The sequence below is a fragment of the Dermochelys coriacea genome, chromosome 1 (assembly GCF_009764565.3).
Source record: "Dermochelys coriacea isolate rDerCor1 chromosome 1, rDerCor1.pri.v4, whole genome shotgun sequence".
NCBI lineage: Eukaryota > Metazoa > Chordata > Testudines > Dermochelyidae > Dermochelys > Dermochelys coriacea.
Genome location: NC_050068.2, coordinates 225155536 through 225172045, shown reverse-complemented (window position 1 = coordinate 225172045; position 16510 = coordinate 225155536). Strand labels below are relative to the sequence as shown.

Genomic DNA, 16510 nt, shown 5'->3' with positions numbered 1-16510 from the left:
TCAGGAAGTCCTGGCTCAGTATATAGGTTAGTTAGCAGTCCGTCCCTTCTATGACAGCTTAGTCCAGTTCAGGATGGATGATAATATTCCACACAGCAGGTTCTGCAAACTAGAGGGTTAGGGAGAACTATCTGTATCCATAATTTTGAACAAACCAACCATTTTTGGGTTCTTTACAACTAAGATCAACATCTTCTGAACAATAAAAATAATGTAAATCACTTGGTGACTTTGGTCAAGACACTTTAGTTCTCTACCTCAGTTTCCCTGTTGCTAAAACTGTGCAATTCTTACCTTCCTCAAAGGGGCATTGGGAGGATTAACTAACCTTTGTACAGCATTTGACCATGTTAAAGCACTGGGTAAGTGCTAAATATTATTAGTAAATACTAAGTGATGGAGGTGGAAGGAAACTAATATTTTAAAAGACATTTCTATGCCAACGTAACAATCATGTTACAACATGATTTTATATGATTACTGAATTTTGTGCAAAGAGAAATCACTACTGAAATATACTGCATTTACTTTAAATATTTTTCCATTTGTTTTCAAACAAACATACATTTCAGGAAAGACTTTTCCTTTTACTTGCATGCCAAAATATTGCATAACTTGTAAAATTCATCCATCTTTTGGAAAACTTTATGAAGTATCCAGATAGCATTCTCATCTCTGCAACAGCTCAAAAAGCATCAACTTTTCTCCCCCTTCTAGAACCTACAGTGTTACCCAAGATCTTCTGACAAAACCGCCTTATTTTGGAACACTAGATTGGGAACAGCAGAAACTTTTGAATCACAATCACATATTGTTTTAAATGGGTCCTGCGCATCCCTGGAAGAGCCCTGAGGGCTTCCTCTTCTCTCTCTCCATGACCCACCCCAAAGATCTGTGCAAAGACAACCTTCAGTGTCAGTCAACACCAATGCATTAGCCAGGGGGCCCACTGTTTTGTGGTTAGAAAAACTTCCTAGCACTACGGGATGAGTAGCCTGCCTCTCTAGAGCACCATCCCCCCCTCCACTCCCACTTGCAATCCTCAGGGCAGCGGGGGTCAGGATGAAGGGGGAAATGAAGAACAAAAAAAATACAAAAAAACAAATCTTTCTTGGCATAACGCAGAGCAGGTTGGTTATTTAAAAAAAAAAAAAGGTAATTTCTAGTATCTTCCGAAGTGGTGGCTGGAAAAATTTTTTTTAATATGCAACACCACAATAGTCTCCAAACACATCTTTTTGATCAGAAGTGATTATGTCACAAAACTGTCTGGTATTGCTCAATTTTCCCCATCCCACATTGAGAACCCAATCCTGTGAGCCTTCCCTCCTTGGATAGAAATCCTTCTGAAAACAATAGAAGCTTTGTATGTTTGCTGGCTTGGAGGAATGAGCTTTAAATTTGTCTTAGAAATAAATTCAAAATTACTCCATGAAATGGTCACATCAAAAAGTTTTAGCCCATTAGTGTACACTGTATATTTACACACACACACACACACACACACACACACACACACACACACTCAGAGTCCACAAAAATAAGGTAGGCATTACATTTTACTTTGTGAAATTTATATTGCTACCTGCATTAAGATTCTTTTGAAAGTACAATAAGTACACTTTTCCAAACCTAGTTTTGTATTAAGGTACATTTACCAACCTAGGTCTACACCTTAAGCTTTTTACACCAGTAACCAAATCCAAATGCTGCTCTTTTCATTACAGATTGTTTAATTTTTAGACTTCCTTTCGAAAACTGTGCTGTTATTCTACTTCAGAAACTTTCAACATCTGCTGACTTCCCCCATTTTTTCTAGCTGCATGATTCCCCGACATTCTTTTTTGATCAATGAGGTGCCTGAACAAAGATGCTTAACTGAAGAACCATGAAACTGCTCTAAAAAAATGTCTGTAAGGCAAACTGTGACTAACACCTTTTGCTCAAGCCAACAGTCTCTCCGCCCCTTCAAGCCACCAGTCTCTCTAATCAGCGTGCAGAGGCCCCTTTTACAAAAAATTTTCACTGGTAAAGGAAACATCTCCACCCTTTAAGTGAAACTCACCATCCACATTTTATCTTATCAGCATCTTGCTGACTTTCACAGTTGTTCTAATTCTCTGTGCTGACTTCACTTTTTTCCTCCCGAAGCCATAAAGATTAGCCACTTGTCTGTAACTAATCAATTCACAATAATTAGTGCTTGCTAAGCAGAACAGCCAGCTCTGGGGCATGCCTAGACATAAACAGATCCTGTAAGTGGAAGTGACCAAATAAAATGAACAGTAGTCATCATTAAAATGTCACTAGTTACCAAAAGCCACCACACTGCCTTAGCTAAGTTACCACACTTTTACCCTGTACTTACAACAGAATACAATTGTGGTATTAGAGACAGTGTCACGGGAACTGCTGGTAAAAGACTACTTAAAAAGTGTGCACTGTGAACTAAATGGAAACTCACATAGGCTTTAAATGGCAAGCTATGCTACTAAAACAGAGCAATCAACCATCTACTTGCCATGAAAGGAAGGTGGGGGGGGCAGGGAGAAGAAGAGAAAGGAAACCGTCACCTAGCCCTTTGTGAATTTCTGGTTTGGAGTGTATAAGGGTAACTTACCTGCAACTGGAGGTTCTTTGTGATGTGGGGCCCATATCTGTATTCTACTGTAGGTTATGCATGCATACTATGTGCTGGGAGTCAGAAAATTTGAAAGTAGTGTCAATTGGTCTGCACATGTGCCCTGTCTTGCTTGGTGCTTCCGACAGAGGCAATAAAGGGCGAGACAGACCAACCACCTCTTCAGGTCCTTCTCTACTGTGAACAAGGGAGGGTGGCTATTGGAATACAGAGAGGGACCACACCTCTCAAAGAACCTCCAGTTACAGGTAAGTAACCTCCTCTGGTTCCTGCAGTGATGGTCCCTATTGCATTCCACTGTGTGTGACTGACAAGCAGTATCTAAGCAGGGGGAAGGTGTGAGGGTGAGGCTGGTAGGGTTGAATGGAAAACTGTCGTCCCAAAGGAGCCATCAGCAGCTGAATCCTGTACCAGGGCATAATGCCTGGTAATTGTGTGGACAGTGCTCCATGTGGCCAGTTTACAGGTATCTGGGAGAGGTACGTCTTGGAGACACTATGGTTGTTGCTTGAGCTCTAGTGTAGTGAACTCGTACCCCTGTAGGGGGAGGAAGGCTAGAGAGCTAATAAAGTAGAATTCAGCCAGAGAGCCATTTGGAAATTTTCTAGGTGGAGACGGCATGCCCTCTAACTCTCTCCACTACAGCGAACAAACAAACAATCTTGGGGACTTCCTGATTGGTTTTGTTCTCTGTTGATAAAAGGCCAAGGCTTGTCAGACATTGACGGAGTGGAGTGTTATCCTAGAAATGTATGTGGTTTTGGGAAGAATACAGGTAAGTGAATGGATTGGTTAAGCTGAAATTCCATGAACACTTTAGGGATAAATTTGGGATGCAAGTTTAAAGAAACTTCATCTTTATGAAACATGGTGTATGGAGGGTCTGCCTTCACCGACTCTCCTCACCGATGGGATTAAAAGAAAGGTGACCTTCATGAAGAGGAGGGACATGGAGCAAGTAGCTAAGGACTCAAAGGGAGTACCAAAAGAACAAGTTTCGAGTCCAACTGGGGTGCAATCTTTTGAGGAGGTGGGAAAGTTCTTATCAGGCCTTTCCAGAAGTCGGAACCGACTGGTTAACGGTTGTGTGAAAATAGAGTAGCCCTCAGTAGGTTGATGGAATGCACTGACTGCTGCCAAGTAGACTCAAGATACTGAGGGAGAGACTCGATGTCTTCAAAGTTAGGATATAGCGTAGGATGAGTGGAATATCTGTAGCTTCTGGTAGAACACCTCTTTGCTGTGTCCAGGACGAAAAATGTTTCCATTTAGCTAGGTCACATTTCCTAGTCAAGTCCTTTCTGCTATCAGAGAGGATCTCTCACAGGGCTGAGAAGCATGTACAGTCTAGGGATGATGCCCATCCAAATACCACATCCTGCGCAGACATGCCAACCCATGGAGAAAAAAAAAACGCAGAAATTGGGCTTGTTTTTGGCTTAATTGGCTTGAGAGTTGCGTGTTGGCTAGTAGCTTGTTGGGCTTGTGTGTTGCTTGTTGCTGCTTTTTTTTTTTTTTTAAATCGGCTCCCAGCAGGCAGGGGAAAGGCAAGAAAAGAGTCGGGGTGTACAGCGGGTTCACCACAGTCCCAGATTTCACGCCGAGGGATCTAGTCACAGAGTGTTGGGGTTCTTAGGGATTGGCTTGTTTTGGACGGGTTTTGAAATGGGATTAGCTTGATTTTTGGCTTATTGTGAAAGTCGGGGTGCTTATTTATCGCATGAAAGTTGGCAATTGTGATCCTGAGGTGGGGTGGTCATGGTTTAGGGTGTTAGATCCTGCTGTTGTATTGGGTCAGGAGCTCGGGAAACATTGGCAGTGAAATTGGCAGACGAGACAACATGCACAGGAGGTTGGGGAACCAGAACTGTCTAGGCCAAAAAGGGGTGAGCCGGATGACTGTTGCCCTGTCCCACCAGATCTTGCATAGCACTCATTGCAGGAGCGGCAATGGAGGCAAGGCATAGTTGAAAAGCTCTGATCAGGAAAGAAGGAGAGCATCACCCTGGGAGCAGTAACCTAGGGCTCCTCTGGAGCAATAGGTGGTGCACTTGTTGGCCTGGGAAGCAAACATCACGTGAAAATGCCATGCAGCACTGTGTTATGATTTTCCCCACTTGCAGTCGATAGCAAAGTGCCTGCTGAGGGAGCCAGAGTACATTCTGCGTCCCTAGAAGCTAGGCTGTAAATAAGGTGATCTGACTGCTGATGCACCAGTTCCAGAGATTGACTGCTTCTGTACACAGAGAGGCAGATCTTGCTCTGTCTTGCTTGTGATGTAGAAAACAGTCATGGTGTTGGTCTGACATTATCAGAAAAAGGTGAGAGAGTGGATGAATGGAAGAAAAGATTCACATGCCTGCTTTCTTGCCCTTAATTCCACTTAATGTGCATTCTGGACTCTCGAGTTGTCCATGTTCCTTGCACCATGTGGTTGCCCACATGAGCTCCCCAACCTAGTAGGGACGCATCTGTAATTATGGCCTTGTTCAGCAAAGAGGAGAGAAAGAGGACCCCCACATATACATGATGAGGATTTGTCCTTGGTGGGAACTGTCAGTGTGAGGTTTGTGGAATGATCGCTTGGGGAATAAACCAACTGTAGCCATGTTTGAAGGCAACAAAGGTGGAGACTTGCGAATGGAGTATCGTATGTGCACGAGGCCACGTGGCCAAGTAGGGACAGACAGGTTTTGATTGTTACCTGAGGGTTGCTCAAGATGTGAGCTATATCATCATTCATGGTCTGGAACTTGTCTGTGGGCAAGTACACCCTTGCAGTGACAAGAGTTCGGGTTGCCCTCAATGAAATCCAAAGATTGCAGGGGGTAGGAACAGATTTTTCAATGTTTACTCTGACTCCCAGTGAGGAAAGGAGGCAGAGCATTATAGAGGCTGACGTATAGACTTCTTGGCATGATTTGGTGGTGAAGAGCCAGCCATTAAAGTATGGGAAAAATAATGTCTGACATGAGCTGCTACCACTGAAAATATCTTGGTAAAGACTCTAGGGGCGGTAGCTATCCCACAGGGTAGGACTCTGTATTGGAAATGGCTGGAGCCCATAATCTGAGAAATAGATATTTTATCCCATCCACAGACTATGTGAAAGGGACAGTGGTACCAATGGAGCCCAATGTTTCTGGCTTCTTGTCTTACCTGTGGGACTTAGGACATCCTAAGTCCTCATAGGCTGAACTGGTGGATTTGCTTGCCGGCACATCCGATTTCTTTGAAGTGGACTTAAAGTAAGACTTATTCCCATGCTTATGAGAGTGCTTCCTAACTTCCCAAGTAGGCCCCTCCATGGGGTTTGTGGGGCTGGATTCCCTGGCACTGGGGTTGGACTTTGCAGCAGAAGGCATGCTACTTGATGACTCAGGCCAATGTATGGGGAAGGGGGAAGGTTTCCAATCAGGGTCTCATTGCCTTTTCCAGAAGAGATACTTGCAGAGATGAAATGCCCACCCTTCTTGGGTACGGCTGGGGAAGGACTGGCAAATACTGCACCAAGCCATGATATAAGCTTCTCCCAAACAGCAGAGGCAGCACTGGTAGTCATCAGTGACTGGAAAGGACTGTGGATAGCAGGCGCAGAGTTTGAAGCCCAGAGTTCTGGGCATAGTCTGATACCCAGAGTATGATGAATTCCCCCATAGCTTAATCTAACTCTAAAAGATACTAAAAACTATTAAAATTACTAAATCTATTAAAGTTTATTAAGAACTATTCAAATCCAGGTCTTTCTCCTCCTCTGTTGCATCCAACTGATCAGACCCCAGTTTATAGCAAAAATTCTTGTTGCATGATCTTTCACTTTGTACTATTAAATTTCATCCCTCTTAGGTTACTCCAGTTTTCAAGGTTGTTCAAATGGTATTCCAGCCCTCTTCCATATTGGCACTGCTTCCCAACTTTGTGTCATCCACAAATTTATTACCAAACTCCTACTTTTTTTGCCAAGATCATTAATGAAAACGTTAAACACTGGTCCCAAGACTGATCCTTGAGGAACTCTACTAGTAACCTCCCTCCATCCTAGCAACTCACCTTTCAGTATAACCCATTGTTGTCTTCTCTTTAACCAGTTCCTTACTCACCTTTCAATTCTCATGTTAATCCCAGTCTTCTCCAATTTAACTAATAATTTACAATGTGTGAAATCCACGTAGATTAGATCTACAGCATGTCCTTTGTCTTGAAAATTGGTTATCTTCTCAAAGAAAGAGATCAGGTTACTCTGGTATGATCTACGTTTTTGTAAAACCATGTTGTATTTTATCCCAATTACTGTTTACCTCTATGTCCTTAACTACTCTTTCAAAATTTGTTCTCAGTTCTTGCATACAACTGAGATGAAACTAAGAGGCTGGTCATTTCCCAGATCACTTTTTCCCACCTTTCATAAAATATAGGTAACATATTTGCAATTCTCCAGTCATAGGGTATGACCCCTAAGTTTACAGAGTCATTGAAAATTCTTGCTATTGGGCTTGCAATTTCATGTGCCAGTTCCTTTGATACTCTTGGATGGAGATTATCTGAGCCTCCAGATTCTGTCCCATTAAACTACTTGAGTTTGGCTTCCACCTCAGATATGGTCATTTCTACTTCCACATCCTTGTTCCCATTAACCAGCCAGCCACTGCCCCCCAAACTCCACATTATCCTTATTAAAAAGTGAGGCAAAGTATTGGCCCATACGTAGATTATCTTTAATCTCCACTCCCTCCTCTGTGTTTAGCAGTCCCACTTCTTTCCTTGTTTTCTTTTTATTTATATGGCTAAAGAACTTTTTACTATTGTTTTAATTTCCATTGGAAGGCCCAACTTTGCTTGGCTTTTGGCAGTTCTCACTTTTCCCCCTATATTTCTGAGTTCCAACAGGTAGCTTTTCTTGCTGATCCATCCCTTCTTCCATTCCTTGTAGGTTTTCTGCTTTCTCTTAATAACCATAAATTTGTTAGTCTCTAAGGTGCCACAAGTACTCCTTTTCTTTTTGCGAATACAGACTAACACAGCTGCTACTCTGAAACCTCTTAATAACCTGTTTGAATGCTTGCTCATCCAGTTTGGTCTGTAATCTTTCTTCACAAATTTTTTCCCTTTGCTCAGGATGCAGGCCTCTGATAGTTTCTGCATCTTTGACTTCCAATAATTGCAAGCCTCCTCTACATTCAGATACTGAAGTTCTTCAGTACAGTCCACTTCCCTAACTAATTCCCTTAATTTTATAAAGTTTGCTGTTTTGAAATCAACGCTAGCTGCAGACCTATTTTTGTTTATCCTTCCATTTAGCAAGCATGTAGGATCATTATTCATCTCCTGATGCACTGAAGAGAGATGTTCAACACCATGCAGGACATAGTGGATGGATCTGCAGCAATGAGTTCTTAAACTGTGGTGGGGAGACAGACAGCATGCTCATCCCTATTTTGGCACTAGCCCACCTTGCTACTGAGTACTTCAACAGAAAGACTACTTTTCTATTGTTATGCAAGCAATGATTGATCACAGAGAATGCTTCACTGATATCTCACATTTTGAAGAACACAGGACTTGGAAAGCTCAGAAAGCTGCAAGCAGAAACATTCTTTTCCCAACCGGCAGATTACCATCAGTGATGCTGAAATGCCCATGCTGATCCTGGGGGACTCAGCCTACCCCTTGCTCTCCTGGCTCATGAAGCTGTGCACTGGCCACCTTGACAGCACCAAGGAAAGATTCAACTACCGGCTCAGACTGCCTAGGCTGTGGAGGAGCCTCAAATAGGTCTTGGCTTGTGGCATGGTCGGAGTCCCCCCTCACTGTTCACAAAAGGGGCTTCTGTTTTGGGCTCCTCAAAGGTACCCATAGTGGTTTGCAGCGTGCTGGTGGGGTCGCTGCCAAATATGGTATGCAGGTCTGCAGCTCAGTACCCGATCTGCTGTTATGCTCCCAGGCCTGGTATCCCTGACAAAGTTCCTTCGCTTTCACATGGCACTGCTGCTGCTCTCTGTCATACCCCTTTGCCCGCATCCTCTGTGCAATATGATCATAGATGTCCATCTTTCTATGGTTGGTCCATAGCTGTGCTTTCACAGCCTCTTCTCCCCACAGGCCAAGGAGATCCAATACTTGTGTATTCCAGGCAGAAGCACACCTAGTCTTACATGGTCTGTTGGGCAGTTGCACACAGGGTGAGCTCCTAGGTGTGCAATCAGGATGAGGCACTCCACAAACACGTGGGAAGCTTAAGGGGTGAATATGGCTTCCGGTCTCTGTGACCCCAGGACAGTGGAGTTTAAAATTGTGGCCAGAATTGTCCCTGTCACAGGGAATGGGGCATTGTGAGACAGCTGCTGGAAGACTGTAGGGTCAAGTCAGGTCAGGCAGTGTCTACACTCACACTATGTTGCCCTCATTAGGTCAACCATGGCTCTACGACATTCAGAGAGGTGGTTTTACTGTAAATGGATGCTTACGTCAGCTGGGGACAAATTTGAACATAGACACACGCATACATAGACCTAACTTTGTAGTGTAGATCAGGCCTAAGTAACTTGCCCGAGATCATTCAGGAAATCTGTAGCAGAGCAGGGAATAGAACCCAGGTCTCCCAAGTCCTAGGTGGGCAACAAGAAAACTTGGTTATTGGTTACTTGGTTATTTAAGTGAACTTAACACTGGTGAAAGGTGCTGGATTGGCAGTCCCGGTACAGCACTATGGCCATGCAACCTTGCCCACACATGCCCCAATCCTCACCTGGAAGGGTGAGAGCATAAATCAGATTCCATGCCCATTCAAACCATAACCACTCAGCAGAGACTGGCAAGAAGTGCTGTCAATTAGTGCCAACTGTGGTGAAGAAGTTTCTTAAAGGGCACATCTGTCTACAAAGAGCTGGAGTTAGAGCAACACTCATTCCATCATGACCAAACAGACAGCAACATTTAGTTCCTACTGACCTTGGCTGGATTTCAAAAGGTTTTAAAAGGATCCCAATGTGTAATTCACAAAACAAAAAAGAACCAGAGTGATGCAGGGGGAAAAGCAAGAAGAGACGCGGGGTGATGCATACATTCTATACGGAAGAGAGAAAAAAAAAAAAACAGTCATAAATCTAGAGGATTTCAACATACACTCTTCAGACTGTGAAATTCAGAGAACAATCAGGTCACAAGCTGATTGTCCTTGCATGTGTACTCCTCTGAGGAATCCCAAACTGGATTATTCAGCCCAATTGATAACCAGGCCCTCTGAATCCCTGGTTAAGAAACCTGCCTTATAATCTGAGCTAGTGTCTCCAATGGTTTGTGCTGCTTTAACCACAGTGTGGTGTGGGTTTCACATTGTGAGGCCATTCTAAATACTTCAGACCACAATGAGAATACAGGCTACAACAGGAAACAGATGTGGCTTAACCACAAACGCTACCTTTACTGAAAGAGCGAGTAGTTCTATGAAGGGGGGGGAGAGGAGGAAATCACACACAAGAAAAGCAAATGGTCTTTCCTCTGGGCAAGGGTCTTGCAAATCAGTCAAAGAAAACAATATCAATGCAAAAAACTTCAAAAAATATATAGCATGTTGAAAATAAAATTAATTAAAACAAAAAATAGTCGCCATATCTTAAGATGCTGATGACCAAACATGATGTGAATAATACATACAACTTAATATCTCATAGTATTGTTTCCATCTGAAACCAAAAAATTTCAGAGTGGAATTTTGCACCAGCGCAAGTTGTTTGGTGTCTCAATTTTTGCCAAATATTCTAGATGTAATTCACTTCTAAATACCAACAACAACCAAGTGATATAAGTGGGCTGATGCAGTGACATTCCACTTCTGGCAGCACTAGCTGACATTTGACTGGTGGTCTCAATCTAGTCAGAACACCCTGGCCATTTCATCAGTAAATTCCAGTCAGTTCCAATTAGAACAACAGGAAGGTTTGGCAAATCATTACTATGGTGTACTGGTAGAGTTATATGGGGGGACCCCAGTGATGTGACCTTTCAGCATTTTCAGTATTATTTCTATTATCATTCTGAAGATTGCCTTAGCATCATTTCAGAACATGACTGAAAACACTCTTGGTGTTCGGTTCAGCTTACCCGATTTTGGGAGATTTTTGTTTTAATTATTGCTGAAGAAAGGACAATGGTTTTAATGCTATGTAATGTGGTCACTTCATGAAATTAAAAAAAAACACATTTAATAGGCACCTTGTTGCTGTAAGAACAGCAGCTTTAAAAATAATTCAAAAGAATATAAGACACCCCAACATTTCACATCAAGTTGTCCTTCCTCAAAAATGCCCTCCCACCCCAAAAACAAAACCAAACCAAAAACCCACACTCCAAATAATCAATATGCTACACATTCCCCTGGAAAATCTGGCACTGTCATAGGCAGCATACTGAGCGGGATGGATCATTGGTCTGACCTAGTATGGCCATTCTTAAATTCAGATTTGGCCAAGTTTGCAAGGCCTTACACTCATCTTGATGTAGTGTAGTTGTAGCCATCCTGGTCCCAGGATATTAGAGAGACCAGGTGGGTGAGATAATGTCTTTTATTGGACCAACTTCTGAAGATATTACTCTCCCACCTTGTCACTCAACTTTATTTCAGAACACAATTTTTGAATGCCACATCTGATCAACTCCAAAATGTCAGGGAATGTTCTAGGCATCAATGGGCACAACCATACTGATTTGGGTAAAATTCAGGAGACAGGAAAAGGAAAACAGAGGACACACAAAGCCCCTGGCATCTGGTTAGCAAACTTAGCAATTCCAGCCACCTCTGTAACTGTCTATAGATCAAAGAACCAGCAGATGGCAGCCATTACCACCTTCCAGCATAACCCACCCATCTCAGCTCTGCCCTTCCTCCCAACACGGTTTAAAATGTCGACACTCTGAATTACTTATCTCCCACACAGAAAGAACATAAATAAGAATGGTGGAGGAAAGGGGGAAAATGGGGGCATACAAAGAGCCCCTAGCATGGAAGCGAGAATGGGGAACTCTGGTATGGGAGAGAAAGTGACATGGAGAGCACACACAGCCTCTGCCATGGGGGTTTCAGGAAATAAAGTGGTCCAGGAAGGTGGCACACAGAAAGCTTGTCGAGGGTGAATGCAAGAATCCAAGGAGCCTCTAGTGTATGCAATATGCCCATCTTACACAAACAACGAAGTCTGACCCTCTAGTTCAGAGATTTTAATTGCTGAGGTAGTTATTAGCTGGTCTAGCATGGGATCTGTACATATATATACACAATTGTATGCAAACTAATATCATTACTTCGTATAGATAATACTTATGATGTGATGGTAAAGAAGGTAAATTTGTAATAGTTCTACTCAAGATCTAATTGTTCTTTCCATGTTAGGTGTTACAGAACCTACTTTTGCTCTCAGATAAAACACCGTAAGTGTATAACAAGGATATTACCCAAAAACTTACTAAAATTATATCTTTTCTGAATTTCCTTTTCTATTACGGCAGACATCATAAACATTCTGTTCCACTTCTGTTATTGCATAAACTCACTCATTTCCCATCAGACAGCTTCTCCCAATGTATCAATTAAGCAATGTCTCAAATCTCGCATTTTTAACACCCTAATTACTTTCACGGTGATAAACTGATTTCAGAAACAATGGATTGTGTTATCATTGGGATTGACTCAGGCCAAAGATATCCAAGTAAATAGGGAAAAAACAGCTTCTGTTTACAAACTTCCTGACAATCAACAACATCCTCTAGAAAATCTCAGCAATACAAAAGAAACTACATTTGGTAGTAAAGGATCAGACAGAAATTACAGTTGAAATGAAGGATAAACAGGGTTGAGAGCACAGAGACAACCTAAAAAATGTCAGAGAGAGAGACAGAGGGGTAACATCTATATACAAATAAAAAGTTTTAAATGGGCAAATAAGTATTCCTGATAATGGAATAGAAACTTCAAGCATTCAACACTTCTAAAACATGGTGGAATGACCTCAAAGGGGTAATATATTACATGGCATAAACTACACTAGGATAGATTAGATTGTAGACATGGAGGGGGAGCACAACAACTTAAAGATTCCATGAAAACAACACATCAGAGTGGAGGGGACCACAAAGTTTGGATATAAATCCCAAATCATAAGAATAGGAATATACTACTAGGGTTTCAGAGTAGCAGCCGTGTTAGTTTGTATTCGCAAAAAGAAAAGGAGTACTTGTGGCACCTTAGAGACTAACAAATTTATTAGAGCATAAGCTTTCGTGTAGCTTACGAAAGCTTATGCTCTAATAAATTTGTTAGTCTCTAAGGTGCCACAAGTACTCCTTTTCTTTTTACTACTAGGGTTGTATTACCACACTTCAGAGAATGAAAGATATTAGGTTTGTAGTGTCGAGGGTGATCCGAGAGAGAATTTAAAGTTAATGAGGCAATAAAAATGGGTGATTTCAACTACCCAAATATAAACTGGTCATATGGTTTAAAGCTCATGGAACAGCTACTTCAAGAACACATAAGAGGAGAAGTTGCTCTGGATTTAATCCTAACTCCAACATCCATCTCAGCTCAATGTGCAGCCATGCTCAGAAAAGCAAATAAAGTGTTAGGATGTTTAAAGAATGTGGAAAAAATAATGAAAAAAATACTATAATGCCGTTCATTATATAACTAAATATAAACCTTCACCGGGAATACTGTATTCTGTTCTGGTCAACCTACCTCAAAAAAGATACAGGAATAACAAAGAGTTCAGAAACAAAATCCCTCGGCCAGTGGCGCTTCCTGCAGCCCCCATTGGCCCGGAATGGTGAACCACAGCCAGTGGGAGCTGCGATCGACCAACCCTGCGGAAACTGCAGATAAACAAACCGGCCCAGCCCACCAGCAGCTTTCCCTGACGGGATGCGTACCAAATGTTGCCAATCCTGGATATAAAAATATAGTTTTTGTCTGGCGAAAAAAATTTCCCTGGAACCTAACCCCCGCTATTTAAATGAACTCTTATGGGAAATTGGATTCGCTTAACATTGTTTCGCTTAAAGTAGCATTTTTCAGGAACATAACTACAACATTAAGCAAGGAGTTACTGTTCATCTCTTATTTGTACAATATACCAGGGGCAGAATTAAGAGAGGCAAAGCGGTTTCAAATGTATGCTTCATCTGCATTTACTTCTAATATCTACAAGAGCTATTGGCTCTGTCTAAATGTAACTATACAAAAACGTGTGTGTTCAACTTGGCAGGGAGTTAACTGTTTCTACCTCTCAATTTTCAGTGTTTTATTAAAAAGTGGGGGTTGAACAAAAGCAATCAAGCTTGTCTACACATCAGTATTTCACAATATACAGATATATGAAACAAAGAATTTCTCAATAAAATTTTTTTGAATGCTTGGAAAACAAAATTTTCTTATTAGGGTACTGATGAAATAGAGAGTGTTGTCATCAAAGAAAAATGTAGCCCTACAATTTCAGGATTAGAATGAAGAATGGACATTCTCCAGATGCCAAGCTTTTAATTCCCTGGTCATACACAATAAGGTCTTCTCTGTTCAAGACCTTTGTACCCAAAAAAAATCTTAATAGCTTTCATTTTCTGTTGCCCAATGAAGCTGTGTTCTGAATGCATGTGTGTACTTATGCTGAAAAGAAGCAAGATATAAAAGACGTTCCCCATTAATCATCAGGGTTAGAGAAACTAATGTTAGGCATGATAAATAGAGTTAGGCATACAGAAACACTCCAAGTTAGAACTGCACTCAAAATCATTAGATAATGGTTGGATCTGTATGGGAAGCACACAGTCTTTGCTCAAAGTCCCCCCTCCCCCCCCGTAGGTGTATTTCATCACTGGATTTGAGAAGAATGGAGAAAAGGAAGGAGGATAGCTAAAGGATAACTGAAGCAAAAACACACTGAAAAATTGCAAGGAAACCAGCTGTATCAATCATCAGAGGGGTAGCCGCGTTAGTCTGCATCCATAAAAGCGGCAAAGAGTCCTGTGGCATCTTATAGACTAACAGACGTATTGGAGCATAAGCTTTCGTGGGTGAATACCCACCCACCCACTATATCAATACAGGTTTTGCTGGCCATTTTAAATCCATCCTATGTCTTAAAACAGGTAGCATATGTGTCCAGAAGACGGTATTCACTTGAGCAGGAAAACAAAAAAACAGTTCAACAGAGCAGATCACACATTTTTAACCGCATAGCATGGCAGGAAAATCCTTTAAACCTGTAGCAAGTGAATGAGAAATCTTCCCCACTGGCAAGCACAATAGCTGCCATCCATTTCAATAGAAATTTATCAGCAGTGAAACCTGACCGAGATAAATGAGGAAGCTTTTGAGCCACACAGCCTGCTTCTGCCTGCTGCAGGCTGCCAGATAAAATGGGAACAAAAGCTCCCTGCTGCACCCCCTACCAGTCTCCATTAACCCCTGCTGATGTTTTATCATCATCTGGGGGCTCCAGAAAAGCGTAGCATGAACCAGTGCGTAAAAATATATAATAGAGCACATATGTGGCACAAACATACCAGAAATCTGTCTTGCAGGAGACACTGACTTCTTTAGTGATGCAATAAGATTACTATTTGAGTAATGCCACACATTGAAAAACAAAAAAAGCAAGCACTATTTAATGATTTTGTATGGAAAATCTACTTGTATACAATAATGTGTAAGTACACTGAAATGTCTCTCTTTGCCCATACACAAGGTCACTTAAGCAGGAGCAGGCTGAGTTTTCCTGACATCAGTTCCAAGTTCTACAATTAGACCATGCATAAGGCCCTTCATTTTCAGTTTTTATTTTTTTAAAAGAACTTCACAGGAATTTATTAGTATTTATTTTAAAATTGTAAAAATGAGTGAAAAATAATTAAAAATTAAAAAGGAAGGATAGTGGGCAAGATAGGGCAGTAGGGTGACCACCTTTTCAAAAAGCAAAAGCAGGACACACGCAGGTACCCTGCCCTCTGCGTGGTCCTGCCCCTCTTCTTCCTCCCAAGTCCCCACCTCCTGCCCCTTCTCTTTCCCCAAGGCCCTACCTCCTCCTCTTCCCCCAAGGCCCCACCCCATGTGCTGGGCTGGAAGCTGGAGCAGGGCTGTAGTAAGAGCCACCAAGGGAGTCCAGGCTGCTATGGGGAACCTCAGACCCTCCATCTGTCCTGGAGCAGCCTCTGGGACTCCAGGGCTCCCCACAGCAGGCCAGGTTCCCTGGGTGGTTCTTCTGCTCCCCTTTTGTGCCTGACCCTGTCCACGTCCGCCACAAAAAATTCCTGGGCCCTGAAAAAAGCTAAAATTGGTGAAAAATGGGTAAAGCCCAAATACTGACTTTTTCAAAATCCAAGTATTTTTTTTGGAGAAAAATCAATAAATATCGAAAACAGGCTACACAACATCTAAAATTAAATTAAAATTTAATTCTGAGCTCCTTTTTTCTCTCCAAAGTTAAAGGATCATCTTATACTGAGGCTACACAAATAGTGATTTTTTTTTTTTTGGTTACTTTTTTTAAAAACAGCAGAGATCTAGTCATCTCCTTAGCATATGTACTATTTTGGTGACAATGATATTTGATATTCAGTTGTTTACAGTCTCAAAGGCTTGTACATTAGACACAATGAGAGCGCAAATTTAGCCCAAAATTGAAATTTATGAAAATTGGCCTACGGCAAATAGAAGTTTCAGAGTAGCAGCCGTGTTAGTCTGTATTCGCAAATGTTTCTTGTCCTCCCTTTCCTCATTTTGCCCTTTACCATTTCTTTTTTAAAAGAAATGAAACGGGGAAGGAGAGAAACCTATTCCCCCTGCAATGTTTGAAACCCTTATAACATTGTGCTACGCACATA

At 41.9% G+C, this 16510-nt stretch overlaps 1 protein-coding gene across 1 annotated transcript in view; it reads right to left on the bottom strand.

Moving 5' to 3' along the window:
- The window catches only part of LRP6 (LDL receptor related protein 6), a 196826-nt gene that overhangs the window by 52346 nt on the left and 127970 nt on the right, over positions 1-16510 (bottom strand).